We start from the raw sequence: 18,754 nt of genomic DNA on the forward strand, positions 1-18,754 counted from the left end.
TCCTATTCAGCCTAGACGTTCAAATTACCAAATGATGATGGATGATGCAGGCGAAAATTGACCTTTCTGCTTTCTGGCCCAATCCCAACTCCCAAGTAATTGGAGACACAAAAAGTAGGCATATAACAACTGACGCCCCAGCGGCGAAGCTTCCGTCGCTATACAGTCCCAAATTTTCAATTTGCGTAGCCATCATCTTATTTACTCAGACGTGAATAAATTATTTTTTTATTGCACCGCGCTGCACCAGTCGCTGTCGATCATTAGTTTGACATTCAAACAGTCTAGCTAACTCATTGCACCGGCTGAACGATACAGCTAACAAAAATGAACCTTATGTAAACAACACACGTCTCCATTTCGTTCATGTCTCTTTAAAAAACTGCGTCCAGCAACCAACATTTTCGGTTTATTACATTGTATACTTTACACCCAGCTCCCCCAAGGGCAAGGGTACACAGTCTGTTTTTTATTTGTTGCACGATTCTTTGAAACTTTTATTGCAAATGTGGATGTTATGTATTCGCGGTCGAGTCTATTGTTTGTGTGAGCCATCACTTTCCATATCTGCTCGCCACAATCAAAACTAAATACTCAGATTCAACAACAAATGCTCAATTCGACATTGAACATCTTTTTTTTATTGCACAGCCCGAATTAAGATGTATTCTTTTTTCAACATCCCAAGCGAAGTTTGAACAAGGTGCATTAATTATAATTTTTACTACTGACATAATAATGTGGTCTTTTTTCTTGTTGCAGGTCTAAACCACCTTAAACGGCGAGGTGAATCGAATAATTTACAGCGCAATCGAAACGTAGAGCTCGTAAAATAAGATATGTTAAATTAATAAGAAAACAAAACTGCCATCAGCAATAATTTAGTGTTATAGTTTTCTGTGTGTAAGTTTAGATTAGTTTTAAAAGTGGAGAACGTAGCGGCAACCAAGAGAAACACCGGGTTTACCCCGGTGAATGAAAGGTTAGTTTTCTTTTACTTACATAATATTGTTAATTTTTTACACTGTTAACTTTTAACCACCTTATAAAAAGATTCAGACGTCATTATAAAGATCTTTTTTATCATTAGCCTTTTTGACTAAATCTACTATTCATTCTACTAAATACTAAACTGAAAAATTATAAGCGAATACACAGCTCTAATAAATACAATTTGTGAAACTTATTCTATTTAGAGCGAAGTGTTAATCTTTGAAAAAAGGCTTTATTAACTTAATAAATATTATAAAAGATAAAAGATTTTATAACTTTAGCTGGTGCCCCTAGAATAGAATACGGGGAATCACATACAAAACTTCACAGGAGAAGTGTTGCTGGAGAACTGTTGCTTCGACTTTATTTTGTTTACAATAGAACCAAAAAAAATTACGGAAGTGCTTGAACATACATACATTGTAAAAAATACCTTAAACAGATAATAAGCAATAACAGATTATATATCACCTAAATAACAAAATATATACGACGAGCGTTGAGCGGATATTTTTGCGGACACTTTTTGACGTTCATAAGCTCATTCTTGCAATTTTTCACCAAAGCTAAATCCTAAAGACCGGCAACTTTTTTTTTGTCTTCTTTAATAATTAAATCTGGCGTGAGAACTCGAACGACTCCCGCTACCACTATTTACGTAATGTTTTGTAAAAAAACAAGATTATTTTAATTAAAGGAAATTCGCGGCGCGAGCTGGTCTGAGGTGTGATTAATTAGCTCCTTGCTCACGTAGGAGCTATCTCTGCTCATTATCTAGTCGGGGCAGGCACGATTTTGTAGATCTGACCGACGGAAAAAAGATATTTGCATATTAGTGGAGCTAGGCTTGTACCGCCTGAGATAACTGCGGGAGGCGGGCAGGGCTTAAATTAATTATAAATACAGATTAAGTACATTTAAAACTAGAAGAAATACCAGTTCTGTTTTTTAATTGGATACATTTATTATTTAATCTGGATTTTATCTGCTATTGGCTGGATTTAATAGAATATTATGTATTAATGATACCGTAACCTTATATTATGCTATTATGTAGTAGATATGCATTAATTAATTATTGTAATACGAAATTATTTAATCTTAGGAAGAAGAATGCATTATATCTACGCAACGAACTCTATGTAGCTATTAAATACCTGACTACCTTTTGCCCATTTTATGTCATCAGTGGCAACTAGCAATGTTCGAAGACTTTGGTCATATAGGCTCTGAGGAATTTTGGACGAGAATACATCTCGAGCCACTCAGCGGGCGATGGACAGAGCGGTGCTTGGATTTCCCTACCTGATGAAGGCATTACTAATTACTTAATATTTAAAATTACCCTAGAAATGAGGAAAACTACCGAAAAGTCAGATGCTAAAAAGCTTTTCTCAAAATTCTTAATTAGTGGAGGTCTACGTACGATAAAGAGAGAACCTATATTATCTATTATGCAAAATCTCTTTCTAGACCCCGTTGTTTGAGCTGATACATCGTTTTTCTTTCATACACTATTAACAGATGTCATTGACATTGGTTGAGTAATTTAGGAGTAGAGTACCCAGTATTACAATTAAACAAACAGATACTTTCATGATATTACTCAAAAACTAAAAAAAAAATACAAAAGAAGGAGTGAGAAGGTTCACGCCACCGCGTGCTCTGCTATGTACTTCGCCTGATAAATTCCCTTAGCATTATAAGAATACAATGAATTAGCAGGTAGAAATGTCAAACAAACAATTTTTGTATGCAAATTTTATTCACGGATGATGACTGAGCAGGTCCTTCTGCAAATATATCATCAGTGCTTGACATTTTGTTGACTTTTACATTGACAAAGATTTTAAATACTCATTACCGAAGTTTTTTTTTCATTATTGGCATCGTATTTTTATAATGAAGGATGAAATAATTCAGACTTATGACACTTTTTACTGGTCATGATGCATTGTTTTATTTTTGATTGTTATGATTTTTGTTATTTTTATGTACTGTATTCGAATTTCATATAAATCACACAGTATTATCCAGCGGTATTATCACTACCCATAATTATTATTTTATTACTTATAAAAAGTGTGTTTGTTTGTTGGTTTGTTGGTTTGTCCTTCAATATCGTCGTAACCTAAATTCACACGTACGAAGTCGCGGGCACTAGCTAGTCTAAAATATTTAGCTTTTCAGTTACGATATTACCCGTATTATCGATTGTATATTAGAGAGACTATAATATTATGATGCTGAAATAAAATATTTATGTTGTCTGTCTGTCTACTAGATTTTCACGGTCCATTCTGTTTCGATTTTGATGAAATTTGCTACAGATATAGCTTGCATTCTGGGGACGGACATAGGATACTTTTTATTCCGGATAGTTGAAGGGATTTTTAAGAAACCTAAATCCACGTGGACGAAGTCGCAGGCATATAGTAATTGAATATGAAAACAATTGCATAATAAGTACCTACTGCAATTTATTATTCTCACTTTGCATCGGTCGAATGAAACTGAATCATTAAGTTTAGGTACTAGCTTAGCTTGCGACTTCATCCGCGTGGACTACACAAATTTTAAACTCCCATTTCACCCCCTTAGGGGTTGAATTTTAAAAACCTTTGCGGATGCCTAGGTACGTCATCTGCATACCAAATTTCAGCGCGATCAGTCCGGTAGTTTGAGCTGTGCGTTGATAGATCAGTCAGTCAGTCAGTCAGTCACCTTTTCCTTTAATACGAGTATATTCAGATTTTACAAGTTTCACAGATCTTACAAGCTCATGATGATAATAACTGAAGCGATTATTCGATGTTTCAGGCCACTTGTTCATTAGACTGCCTCGTACAATGACATACAAATTGTAACGACACCTTGTTTCAAGAATCCTGCATAAATTAAGACGCAGCCGACAAATACTCGAGCCAAGGTTATTTAGTTCTTACAAAAGTCTTAAGCATGCTCTAACGTTGATATAATGCTAATTAATACTAGTCCAGATTTCGTACGAACAGATTTTTTGTTCTCTACAAAATAGTTTACAGTCGTGAAAATCGCACATTATTTTCTACTAAATTTTGAAAATAATAATGTGCACACTGGTTTTTTTCTTTTAAAAGCTAAGTAGGTAAGGTATATAAGGCAAGAGCGCATTCTACAACACTAATCCAAAAAGTACCAAAAGCCAAAACAAAAAAATCATATTGTAACTTATTAAAGAATAAACATAAAATCACTTGGCGTTGAAATAACGAATGGATCTTGCACTTACAGAAATAGCATCGACCTTTAAAAATAGCGTTTTCGTAGAGCATCGTCTCTGTCGTTGAGATCGACAAAACGTCACATAGGTATGAGTGACAGAGACAACGCTCTACAAAGCCGAAATCTCATTCTAAAGGTCGATGTACATTATTTTCTGCGTACCTACTGTAATACAGTTCACAATATAATATTTTCCTTTTTCTTACAATAATGCGACTATCATTCGCAAACAATAAGCAATGTCGTTACAAGATTAAAAAGCACAGATCACTGGGCACTTTTCTGAACAAATTGATTCAATATAGTACCTACCTATCAAGGTAAATGGGCGATTATTTTTGGAGTCAGTAGTGGTAAAATGTTTTGTAAGTACGTACGTGTTTTTTTTTGAATTTTTATTAAATTAATTCTCCTCTATTCTACCCTACTATTGTTATAAATGTGAAAGTGTGTTTGTTTGTGGGTTTATTCTTCAATTACGCCGCAACAGCACAACAGATCGACGGGATTTTTCGGATGGATATAGTTAAAGATCTGGAGAGTGACATAATATGATTATTCCGAAGAGTACCCAAGGGATTTAAAAAATCTAAATCCACGCAGAACCAACTCACAGGCATCGTCTAGTGATTCTATGTATTCTCAGATATGCCCAAGTTCACATCTAATTCCTCGCAAGAATGCACACTGAGAGACGATCGTGCTCGTGAACATCGAACAATATCGCGTTATTCGCAATAACACATTGTTTACGTTGTGCGCGGTCACCGTGCACTTCGCGCTCGACTTGACGGATAAAATCTCAATTGGAATCCAATGATGACTCAATTGGAGTATATTTTTATAAAATTTCGCACAGTATTTCTATACAGGATGTAACCAGAACGCTAGCAAAAACTTAGCGTTATTGTTATACTATCTAAACACGATCCAATAGGTACCAATAACCATTTGCCTCATTTCGTAGTTTTAGTATTTTATGTATAGCGTTCAAAACTGGGGTCAATGCCCCACTTACGACGCGGCATTGACTCCGAATGGCCTACTTACGCAACGTTTATTGACCTCTAGCGTCAGTCAGATGTTTTATTTGCAATCTATCGTGTACTTTTATAAAATATAGGATACTTTTTTTATTTTATTTTTCGCGTTTTACGAAGACACTGATGACACACGTGTAGGTGCTGATGATTACTGATATCACATCAGTAATCATCAGTGTCTTCGTTCTTGCTGGCGTTCTGGTTACACCCTGTATTATTCGTTATATTTCTGATTAGATGATACCCGCGATTTCTTCCACGTGAAATTGCTTAGGTTCTTTAAAAATCCCGTTGCAACTTTTAGATTTTCCGAGATAAAAAGTAACCTAGGTATATCCGTCCCTGAGATGCAAGCTATTTCTGTACCTAATTTCATCAAAATCTCTCAAACGGATGGACTGTGAAAAAGTAGCAGATAGACAGACAGACAGACACATTTTTAATATTGGTAGGTATAGGTTAATCATTATTCATTAAATATTATAATAAGTCTAAGCTATCATTGATAGGATTGAACTAACTACTGAATCTATAAAAAATAATATAATTTTAACGTAGAAGTAATTTGTTCTAGTATTTAATTGATTAGATCTACTCCTATTATATACGTACTCGGAGTTAATTGTTGATCGGTAATCGCAAAGCAAGTCATGATTTTACTCAATGAAGTGTTCAAACTCCGCCCACCTTTGTCATTGAGGCGCGCTTTAGCTCTACGAATAAACATACTAGATTCAGTACCAGAATGCCCCAGATCTACTATCGCTAGGAGGTAATTACTAATTCAACGGCTCCTATGTATAGTAAGTACGCGACAGGTCGAGATGGCAATCGGGGTGGGGACGCCCCCGCAAACCCCGCGTCCGCCCGCTTCGTACATCGATTGCCATCTCGACCTGTTGCGTAATAGGTACTATAATTATATTATAGTCGGGTCTTTTCGAACAAAAAATTGTTGCTTGCTGCTCGGTTCTGCTTTCAACTTGATGCCCAGTGTCATACTAAGTTTGACAGTTTCATAGAACACGATTGCTCTTTGAAATAACTGTTCTAGACACTTACTAATTTAGTTCAATGCTTGTTATGACTTATGTTTATCTTTTTCCCCCCTTACTGCGTCTTTTGTCTGCATTTTTGGTTACTCCATAGGCGTGGCTCTTATGTCCCAATATCATATCATTGTACAAGCTGAAATTTTCCACTATTTGCTAAGTGTTGTAGCCTTATGTCGTAGTACTATAAAGTTTCATTGAGATTGACAGGGTTCATAAAGAATACCAAATCGAACTTTAATAAAGATCAGCGGGTCGATTTCGTAAAACCTGCATCAATCATTATACAATCTCAATTGTTGTGATTGGCTGAATTTATGCGATTCTTGTTGCAACAATGCATTGTAGCCAATAGTGAGCGAGCAACAACTAATCAGAGGTGATTGCGATCGTGACATTGTAGCTGTCATTCTACCTCAATCGAGCAGCACTCTGCTAAATTCTCCTAATCACAATCTAGGGCACGCAGGCCACACAGTTGGATAATCACATTCGTGCACCATATACCTAGGTACAATCCCTAAAGCCTAACGTAATACCTAACTTCCAACCTACGCCGAATGTTTCCTAAGTCCGATAGGCAATATTATCCTTAAACATCTTAATGGGTGCTTGGCGTAAAAGCTCAGCTGCGGTTACTCTGATAGACCCTTTTGCCGACCCTTTCGCCATTAAACTGCTGGCTTATTACAACTCGACACGAAACGAGGTGCTATGCAAATGGCATGAAAGGTCGCGCTGACCCACATACGAATATCGAATATAATTGCTATACATACTCGTGTATCATCAATCGATCTATGTATAGTCGTTTGGCTGACTGGGCGGCTATGCATCCTAAATAGTAATTGTCGTGCATCTTCGTGCGCGCTCGTAACTAGATCGTTCGCCTTTTTCAATCTTGTAACACAAACAAAAAGGTCAGAAGCCGACGACCTAGTTTCCGAGCAGCGAATACAAAGGTCACCCAGACATCGGCCCGGGAAGCGTTTGATAACGTTGGCAAGGCTGAGCGATGCACGCAAATGTTTGCTTTTGTATTACGCAAGTCGATTCTTCGACTCGATCACGCAAGTATCGACAACTCACCTATACTAAAATAGGCTGAATAGTTTCCGATTCCGCGGAAATAAGACGATGATTTCAAGAACCGTGTTTGAAAGTCAAACGTAAAGGTCGAAACGGAACGCGATCTTAGTAACCAGTTTGCAGTTTTTGTCAGTAAAAATTTACATATAATTATGTTTTTTTTGCAATCAAATTGGCGCCGACTGCAACATCTGCAGTGATGCAAAAAGCTGCAAATAAATCATAATAATATTATACTGATTCAAATATGTAGCTCATGGAATATTTTTAAAGATAAATAGAGTTTCACTGCGGTTAATTTCCGTCTTTTGACAGAAGGGCTGGCTCATGTTTTGCGCAAAGGATCAGCTTGCCTATTTAGCACGAAAATGCAGTCAGTATTATTAGCACCACTCTACGAAAGTTCTACCTACCATTTGTACAGTATTTAGATAAGGCTAGCTTTATTATAACATTTAAATTTTTCAATAATAAACTATTCCAAAACATATTTCAATTTTGGGACTGTCTATCTGTCTGTCTGTCTGTCTGTCTGTCTGTCTGTATCACGGCCGCGCATCACGCTGAAACTACTGAATGGATTCCAATGAAACTTGGTACGATTTGAGGTCATACTATGAGGAAGAATATAGGATACTTTTTATCCCGCAATTCAGCATGGTTCCCGTAGGAGAGGGGATGAAAGTTAAAATGTATACTGAGTTGTAATTCATTAACGCGTAGTCCGATTTCTTTCATTCTTTTTTTGTTAGAAAGGGGATATTTTAAAGATTGTTCCGTAAATATTTCAAGGTCATCGGTTTTTAACCGACTGTCAAAAAGGAGGTGGTTCTTTTTTCTACATCGATTTTTTCAAGGTTTCTGGACCGATTTGCAATTTTTTTTTTAAATCAACAAAAAAAGTTTTCGTGGTGGTCACATAAAAAATTCTGGATTCAAATCCTTAATCCTGATGCTACAGGGTTACTGCCCGCCTGAGTTATCAAGATTCAGGAAGTGTTCATAGTGAATTCATATTATTGTAGGTACCAAGCAACGACTTTATTCTCAGACTTCAAGTCCCAACTCCTCAACCCTGATGATGTAGGGTACAGCACTCCTAAACTATAATGTTTCAGGAACTGCGGATGATGCAAAATTATTTTAGGTACCAAGCATAGGCTACATCATTGAATTTCGGATCCTAACTCCTCAATCCTGATGCTGCAAAGTACTAAAGTCCTAAATCGTGGGTATTTTAGAATTTCTGATAGTGAATTGATATTTTAGGTATCAAGCAACGGCTTCACGATGACACTCCCAGTCCCTTTTCTCTTTTGTTTATTTTGTTAATCAATTCTACGGCATTAAGAAAATAACTATGCTAGGTACTTACTTACATTAAATGACGACGACAAATTGCGCAAAATTCGTTTCTATTTATTCACTGTGTATCTCAGTTTAATTACTTACTAATTTACCTAACTAAATCTTCCTATTATTTCTATTTTAAAGTCTTGTTTTCGATAAGTTAGGTTCAAAGACTCCTGACTACTTAAAAATACAACCATTTATTTTTAATACCTACTTATTATATAATAATATATAATTCTTCATTCCTTTTGTACAGTGCCTCTCATTAAGTTTCAAGACTAGCTATTAACACGAATCAATGACATACGGTAAGGTTATTTTTTTGATGCTGCAATGAGTTTAGTGTATTGGCCTTAAATTAAATTGACTTTAAAAATAAAATATTGGTTGCTAACAGACCTGTGGAACATGAAGTCTTTTAGATCTTCACAAGGTCGATGCAGAATATTAATTATTTATACTTAATACTTAAAGCTTCTCAACGAATCAGAGATTGAAACTGTGAAACAATTTCTTAAACAAATTTGCACCTACGTTATTTTTAGCGACACACATTTGTAGCACATTTTAGCACATTCAATCGAACTTAACTAAACGAACGAACTAAACTTAACTAACAATAATTAAGAATTACTAAATCTGGTCATTGTAATGGAAATCAAAGAGTTCCCACGATGTTTTAATAAACCTTAATCCATGCGAACCAAGTCGTTGGCATCAGTTAATCCATACTACTTATATTATAATGAAAAAGTATGTCTGTCTATCGGTTAGTCGGTTTGTTTATTACCTTTTTATCGCCCATCTGCTTAATCGATTTTGGCATATAGTTACTAGGCTAGTTATCATCACAAAAAATTTAACCCTCTAACAAATAAACCTGGAATAGCGGTGGAATAGTTATACTCTGTTTTGTCTTTCTCTGTCATCAGTAATTTGACATTTGAAGGAAAAAGACAAAACAGAGTATAACTATTCCACCGCTATTCCAGGTTTATTTGTTAGAGGGTAAGAGTTTTTAAAAACCTATACACGCCAACAAAGTACCTAGTGGGTAGAGGACATCAAAATATAGTCAACAATAAGAGCGGTTACGCTTTCATCCGATCCAAGTCCGTGAAAATACGGATACAAAAACTCAGACTGAACTCGGATATTGGCTTACGCACTAATCCTATTTCTGATCCAAATTAAATCTATTCAATGGACTTCTTTGACATAGAGCTATGTCATACGTCCGATTTGAATCCGAGGCACATCCAAGATATTTTCACGGATGACAGAGAGAACTCGGATGACAGAAGTCGGAGCTAGTGCGTAAGGTACCATACAAATAGTTCTCTAACTACTTTGGAACGTATTTTTACGTATTCGGATCGGATGCAGTGCGTAATTGTCCTAAAATATATTTAATAACAAAACATCCTCTTATATCAAATAGACAATAATATCATAATGTTCCGAGAGCAATCATCTTTACGATTGGCCTCAATAACCTGATTTATAGTTGCCAATAGCAAACAATACGTCGCTCATTTCTTGGTGAAAGTACTGATGTAGATTATTCTAGTTTTTCTTACATAGTTCATCTACTTAGTTAGTTGGGAGTTTCGTATTATGAACTGCAAAAATATGGTGCAAAAACTACAATTTCGATGAAATTCAAATAAAACAATCGATTATTAAAATCGCAATTTATTTTACTTACATGATTCACAAATGTGCAGTTTCTATCATTCTCTAGGTATTAAGTTAGCTTGTGTACATTCTATTTTTAAACAAACAAAACAAAAACGCAAATGTACTATGAAAAAATAAGGCGTAGTTAATCATTTCAAATCACGCTTTCCCGCACTTTTTTATAATAACATATTTTTAAGTACAAATTCCTTGTTTTGTCCACATGCTCCACACATTTCTAGTTACTTTATTTTGCCGATTTGGCTCAAATGTGTCAATATTGTGGGTATGCTAACATTCAAATCATGCTGCTAATTCTACAAGAGATTATTTGGATTCGTTTTCACCATAATTTGCTCTTAAACTAGCGGCACGCTATGATGGCCGGTTTGACGTTTGTCCGCTCATGAAGTTCCGTATTAATTGATAACGACTTTGAAGGAAATAATTGTATTACTTTATTGACGATAGTGATGTGCAGAGATTCATAAATTTTATCGAATGTAGTTTTAGGTTTAGGACTCAAAATTTATTTATTAAATTGATTTCTTAAATGTATACAAGTGTAGAAAAATCAGTTTGCACCATTTAAGGGGTGAATGTACTTGTGAATATGAACAATTTTCACTATGTGGACAAACCTCTGAAATCGCAAAAAAATATCAATAAATTTTTAAAAATGGAATCTAATACGATCGTCACATAGGATCGCTGGCTAGCACAACTACTACCTCCGGCAAACTCGCGTCAATGCTCAATGCAAAACAAAGCAGTTTCGAATTGACGTTGCTTCGAAAAGTATAAACTGTCAGTGCAATGCGATTGTGATATAGTTTTGACCTGGCTTTGGATTTCAAATATTGATACTGCATTACTGTTGACCCTTGCTCGTTAATTTGGACTCTGTTCAAGCCCTTTGTTGTGGATTTCGTCGATATGACCGAACGTACGCAGAGAACTGTTCTAAATAGTCAGACACGTGAGTTCCTAATACGCCTTCGTAACTATTTCGATCGTGAAGCTCAAAATGGAGGGCCAATTTTACCTATAACGTCAGTGGTTGAACGCGTAGCTGATGCGCTTAATATTGGACAACGAACTGTTAGACGGATAACTAAAAAAAATATGGCGAGACTGGCACAGAAGAAAATAAACTTCACACACCAAAAAAGAGAAAACGAGCAAAACCAGTCGTAGGCATCGATAGCTTTGATGCCGATGCTATCCGAAGACATGTTTACGGCTACTATTTACAGAAGGAGTATCCAACAAGAAAAAAGTTGGTGCATTCACTGAAGGAAGCTGGATTATTCTTCGGTGGGGAAAGTTCTTTAACGAAGATTTTGAAGACCATTGGATTTCGATACAAAAAATGTAACAAACGCAAAATATTGATGGAAAGATTTGATATAGCGATGGCAAGGTATACTTTTTTACGGCAAGTGAAAGAAATCAAAAATTGGCAAAATGTTGTGTTCTTGGATGAAACATGGCTTAATGCTAACCATACTGTAGGCCGTTCTTGGAACGATGACACAGCAGCATCTACTTCCAAAGTTCCTGTAGGAAAAGGATCGCGACTTATAATTTGTCACGCCGGAACCATCAACGGGTTTGTCGAAGGTTCTCTCATGGCTTTTGCGTCAAAAACCACTGGAGACTATCATGAAGACATGAATGGAGAAAAGTTTACTGAATGGTTTACCTCAATGTTGTGTAGCCTCCCTGAACCATCTATTATAATTATGGACAACGCCCCATACCACTCGATGCAAATTGACAAGCCACCTGCCCAATCCCAAAAGAAAGCTGATATCGTCGCATGGCTTCGTAAAAATGGCGTAGATGCAAACATGAATATGTTAAAAGCGGAATTAGTACGTCTTTTAAAAGAAAACAAACCAACCAAGATCCGATACGTCATTGACGAAATAGCATTAGAACATGGGCACAGAGTTATACGGTTACCGCCTTACCATTGTGAGTATAATGCGATTGAGTTGGTGTGGGCTCAAATTAAGGGATATGCTGCAAGACACAATACAGAACCCCCATTTACCACAAAAAAATGCTAAAATTATTAGAAGAAGCTTGTGAACATGTGACTAAAGGAGACTGGGAAAAGGTTGTGAATAGAACTGTTAAATTAATAAGGGAAGATTATGAAAGAGATGTGAAAATAGATAATATTATAGAAAACGAACATATAATTATTAATGTATGTGATGATAGCAGTGACGACAGTGAAAATAGTAGTATGGACGAATCTGATTAATTATGGCCTTTTGTGGCACCTTTTTCGGTATCTTTTGTATTCATATGTTTCTTGTGTGCATATAAAGTATGTATATTCATTTTCGTTCAAATATTCAGTTCGTTCAAATAAATTAAATAAACATATACATTTTTGTTTTATTAAACCTATTTAATCAGGTACAAAAACAAAACTTAATTGTTTTTTGTTCGAGAATAAATTGACATTCCACATCACTATTGTAATGTGTCAAACCGGCCATCATAGCGTGCCGCTAGTGTAGTGATCTTGGTGGCTGGTTTTCCCTACGGTTCAATTCATTAGTCGTGATCTCCACAAACACAACAATACTGTTACGATCTGTTTTATCGGTTTAGTGCTACGTCGGAACTTGTATTTAAAATTACTCGAATTTTCAATGTTTAGATGTCATTATGATTGATTTCAAAGCAAATAGAAAATTAACCAAACGAAGATAAATTACCTAATAACGTGTTTTTTTATATTTACGAGACCTTAGTTTATATTTAAATATAGATAAAGATGTAATCTGAATTTTGCACTAAAAATATTTTACCTTTTCCAAAGTAACAAGTGCTTTAGCCCGGAAATCACATTATTTTCATTTTAATAATGAAGATTGGTACTACCTACCTAAGTACTACATAAAAATAATTCATGAATTAATGATCACATCAGATATTGGCCAGTGGTCGGAATAACCTAATTTAAATTTACCATCAGAGGTCAAGTGTTTCTCAGAGAAAGTATTGCAGTCAAGTAGAACCAATTCAAATGTTTTTCTTGTTTTATTCTCTTCAGCTAGTACAGTCGAAGTTCTGATTGGCGTGATTGCTATATGATTGGATAGCATCGAAGACAAAGTGGAATGATAGGCACTTACTTTCATTGTTTTCACTTATAAAAAGCAAATCACTAATGTTTTTAATACGACTGAATGAGTAACTCTCAACTCTAAAGCACACTATAGGTTTTTACATGTTTATATTACGGCAAAGAGATGAATGACGAAATATCTACACTCACTTATTTACTCATTATTATGAAAACGAAAGTTTGTCTGAAGAAAATCTGTTTATCAGTTTGTTTTTTACTATTTCACGACTTAACCGTTTAATCAATCTTGAGAAAATTTCACACAAAGATCGCTTGCAAGATAGCTGGACAGAAATAATACTTTTCACTCAGGAAAATCAAAGAGTTCCTACGGATTTTTAAGCGACTTCCAAAAAAGAGGAGTTTCATCGTATTCCTTTTTTTTCTCAGAGATTTCTGGATCGATTTTCAGGATTCCCTGGCTTGTAAGCCCGCGCCGGCAAATTCTAACGTGCATTTCGTAAGGAAACATACATATAGAAAATTTATCATACTTGCGTTTATCAACTTATTAGCATACCTGGACCTTTCAAAGCAAATAGTTAATTAATTAATTTATTTATTTTAACCTATTCTTTATTGCTTACCAGATAAAGAATAACAATAGGTAAGTACAGGAAATATTTTTAAAACAAAGGCTGATCTTATCACTTATGTGATTTTATTTCGATATTTGAGAATTTAGAATAGAATAGAATAGAATGTTTTTATATTCATGTAAACTTTTTAAAAGTGCTTATGAATAGTCAGGTAGTTTTAATTTACCACTTTCTATTTACTTACATGTTCAGAGATTTATCAAAGAGACTGGTGCGTGGACCAAGTTGAGATGATAAACTAGTAGGTCGATGATATTACAAGCAGTGAATAGGGCACGCAGGCGTCGAGGCTGCCCTAGTTCCCGTGACCTGGTCACTACATCTGACCCCAACCTGTGGAAAGTGCAAATATTGATGCGTTTAATAACTGGACGTTTCCAGGCGATTGGCGACTTTCCATAGCTACCTATTGTTTTCATAAGGAACAAAATATTGTATACTGCAGAGTGCATATAAAAGAGGAAACCACGAATCATAGGACGTATCCTCCACACCGAAATCCAGCAGTTGGCAGTCCTTAAGGATTATAAATTAATTGGAGGAAGTCTGCCAACGTTGCACTGCATTGGGTCGATTCATATTACTTAACAGCGAATGGAAGTGAATTTCATACATAGTACGTACTTACATACATACTTTACATAGTAATTTCAGTACAAACATTTTCCGTTTATTACAGACAGTGGTACCTACATGGTCAGGGCCGTTTTTTCTATGGATCCATTACTATAAGAATCAGAAAAGAACATAATTTATTGCAAGATTGACATTGCTATGTTGGCTTACTGTCTGCAAAGCCCATTTTTGGCCCAAGTGCTAATTGGAATGCGGGTATTGACGTCAACCTGTTAAGGTACGCTTACACGGGCGATTGAATTCCGCAATTCCAGACAATTTAGTTAATTATGACGTCACCACTACATGAAGCAATTTGTGGCAATATCCAGCAATACTTAAAATTTTCAGCATATGTATATTTGCGGAGAATTGCGGAGTTTCAATTTTCCATGAAAGTGTACTGTGTGTGTGTTTTTATGTGTGTTATTTTAAAATGATTAAAAGCTTAATAACAACTTGGCACCTTAGGAAATACCTAAGTTTACGAGCTCAGCAAGCCTTGAGGACGATTTATGGAATGAAAAAATTTTTTGCTTATTTATTTAATCATAACCTTGAGTAACAGAATGGTATCCGAAAGAGAGAAAGAGAAGAAGGGGTAAGCAGATACATTCCGAAGGTGGAAAGATAATCTGAAGGCAACGGCAGGAATACTCTGGAAGAGAAAATCCCACGACGGTTAAACATGGAGGAGGAGAGAACAAATTTTGCGTTGTTTACGAAATTCTTATATTGAAAACACCAAAAGGGGTGCTTTCCATCCCTGTCTTCAATGTCCATCCTCTAATTTAATTATAATCCGCGGTTGTTTCTTCTTTTATAATCCATTGAATGATCCTGCAAGAAAAACCCGGGGACTTAGTTCTTAGTCTTAGTTCCTTTCTTTAGGACATAACCAATAAATAGCCTACTAGTTTATTTAAATTATGCCAATGTAGCAAATGCATCATTATAATATTATTATCTACTCATAAATTGTTGTTGGCATAATTTAAACTCAAAGTCCTATTTTATCGAGAGCTGTCCCATAATTCCTGTCCAACAATGAAAATGTCCACAATACGTTATAGGATGATGAAATACCGAGGGCGAGGTACCTATACTTAGAGAATAGTATGAATTTAGTAGGAAATGTATTTGCTATCCTTACTAATATCAGCGAATATTATCTGTCTATCTGACAGCTCAACCGTTGAACACCGAAAATTGTCGACAATTTCAGTGATTGCTTGGATCCTGGCAATGGATATAATTACAAAATATTTTGTAGCAGTTCTTTTGAGCATTGATTATTATCTCACAGTCAGAGTACAAAAATAATCAATAAGCCTTAATGCCGGATATATGTTCAATCTGTGATTTCCATGGTCGAAAAAATGTGTGGGAACTATTTTAGAGTGTTTTAGTAGGTAAGTATGTGGTCTATAAACATTTATCTGGGAAATAGACTAGGTATAGTAACCACATAGTTCCTAAACGCAACCGAATCGTGATGAGTTACCTTATACACAGTTTGCATGAGCACAGCTAGTACTTAGTTTATATACAGTCACCAGCCATATACATATCATGTAATTTTGGTAACGATCACTCGTCTTTCAGGCGCCATAAATAGTTATGGCAACCACTCAGCGCAGGCAGAGTAGCATACTTGGCTTCGGAGAGTTGCCCTCTATCCTTGGAACCTAGCAAAATCCATACCAAATTTTTTGTGACCTCTTAATCTATTATCATTGCAGGTATTTTCGAATGTTTCCATACATTATTAATATCATTAGACTGGCTTCTTGCAATGTTGTACAAATAATAACTGTAGATATATGGTATACTCACCCAATTATATCAGCATCCGGTGTAGCGCTTTGACGGCTGCAACCTCGCTAAAACAGAATCTGATTAGTAACCGCTTATTGGCCGTTGGCGTACACTCTTAAGCTGGAGATTGACTTGTAATATTTTGGTGTTATATTTTCAGGAAGCTCCGAGATATTGTCTTCTTGTCCAAAATTCCTCAGTGCTTGAAGACCAAAGTCTTCGAACAGTGCGTGTTGCCAGTGATGACATATGGATCCGAGACGTCATGGTCGCTAACTATGGGCCTCATAAGAAAGCTCAGAGTCACTCAGCGGGCGATGGAAAGAGCTATGCTTGGAGTTTCTCTACGTGATCAAATCTGAAATGAGAAGATCCGTAAGAGAACAAGAATAACCGACATAGCTCAACGGGTTGCGAAGCTGAAGTGGCAATGGGCAGGGCACATAGTTCGCACAACCGATAGGCGTTGGGGTCCCAAGGTTCAAGGACCGTGGCGTGTGTCAGTACAAGAGACCTATGTCTAGCAGTGGACGTCTATCGGTTGATGATGCTGATGATTATGATGATTTTGGTGTAATGTATCGAGGTTTTGTAACTCAAACCAAAGACTGACTTCTAACGTTAGGTACTTAGTTTGTAATGTACCGATGTACTATTCGCGGCGAGCCTCGCGTGCTCCACTCGACGTCGGTTTTTCGCGAATTCCGTTTGAGTGTTTCTTACACACGACACAACAGACAGAAAGATGGACAGATGGACAGACGGACAGATGGATAGACGGACAGACGGACAGACAGATAACGAAGTGATCCTATAAGGGTTCATTTTTTCCTTTTGAGGTAGATACGGAACCATCACATAACACCAGGTGAGGTCGCAGGCAAGAGCTAATTTGAAATCGATAAAAATGAAGTGTACGTACGCAGCTTGTAGGTATCATCACGGTTCACGTAAACGTTCTGTAATTAATTTGTACGTCAAAGTGCCGGATGCCTATTCGATCTGTGACATTCATGGTCCAGTAAACTGACTTCCGCTCCGTTGCACACCAGATTCGGATTTCCACCATAATTTGATATTCAATGCCAATTTGTGAGTAGCCGTGAACGAGGATATTTTGACGAGGTTTTTTTTTCAAATTAACTTTTTTTAATTACCTACTTTCTTTGTGTAGTTACATTTTATTTTCTATCGGATAAAATTGTGAACAGAGATTTTTTGCAATGCTCAGGCCTAACTCAGAATTCTTGTGTTATTATGTAACCCTTGAACGAGGATATTTGACGAGGATTGTTTTCATTTTTGTTTAGTACCATGAAAGTATAAAAGGTGGCGCGAATGTTAGAAGTTTATTTTACAATAATATTAGCGAAGGCGTAGGTAGATAGTAGATACTACCATACGACGGATATGCATGCACTGCACAGCTGTACAAATATATTTTAAATGCATAATTATGTGTACTTAAATAATAAAACTGTATGTGGACAAATTTTGTATATTAAACTAGCTTCTGCCCGCGGCTTCGCCAGCGTGGCCTACAGGAAACAAATCGCATTTTTTTTTTCAGAAACAAACATTATAACATCAGGACACGCACTCTGAACAGCACCGAATAACACATATAACCTTCCAACCCCCATTTCACTCCTTTAGGGGGGGGGGGGGGGGGGATTTTCTCATAGTCGTTTCTTGGCTCACACCTAACCTCAAGAAAAAACCTACTTTCCAAATTTCAAGTCAATTATAATATCAATAATTAAAACTTTCCCATACAAACTTACATCCCCTATTTTACCACCCTTATGGGCAAATTTACCAAAATCCTGAAACACGTATTTCTTCATTTGTGACCGAAAACCCAAATATCAATTTTCATGCAAATAACTTGAAAAATGACCGACTTTCATACAAACTTCCATCCCTATTTAACCCACTTAGGGGTGGAATTTAGAAAAATCCTTTCTTAGTGGATACCTACTCTTCACAAAGAATAGACCCTCCAAATTTCATGTCTTTAGGACCAGAGGTTTAGGCTGTGCGTTGATATCTATGTCAGTCAGTCAGTCAGGACTTTGAATTTTATATATATAGATA

At 36.1% G+C, this 18,754-nt stretch overlaps 1 protein-coding gene across 1 annotated transcript in view; it reads left to right on the forward strand.

Annotated features, from left to right (window-relative positions):
• The first annotated feature begins 896 nt into the window (after positions 1-896).
• The window catches only part of EcR (Ecdysone receptor), a 315,697-nt gene continuing 297,839 nt past the window's right edge, over positions 897-18,754 (forward strand). The window contains exon 1 of the mRNA XM_034984765.2: positions 897-982. The gene's annotated coding sequence lies outside the window, so the exon portion shown is untranslated. The remainder of the gene's footprint in view (positions 983-18,754) is intronic.

This window comes from Maniola hyperantus, chromosome 3, assembly GCF_902806685.2.
Source record: "Maniola hyperantus chromosome 3, iAphHyp1.2, whole genome shotgun sequence".
NCBI classification, from domain to species: domain Eukaryota; kingdom Metazoa; phylum Arthropoda; class Insecta; order Lepidoptera; family Nymphalidae; genus Maniola; species Maniola hyperantus.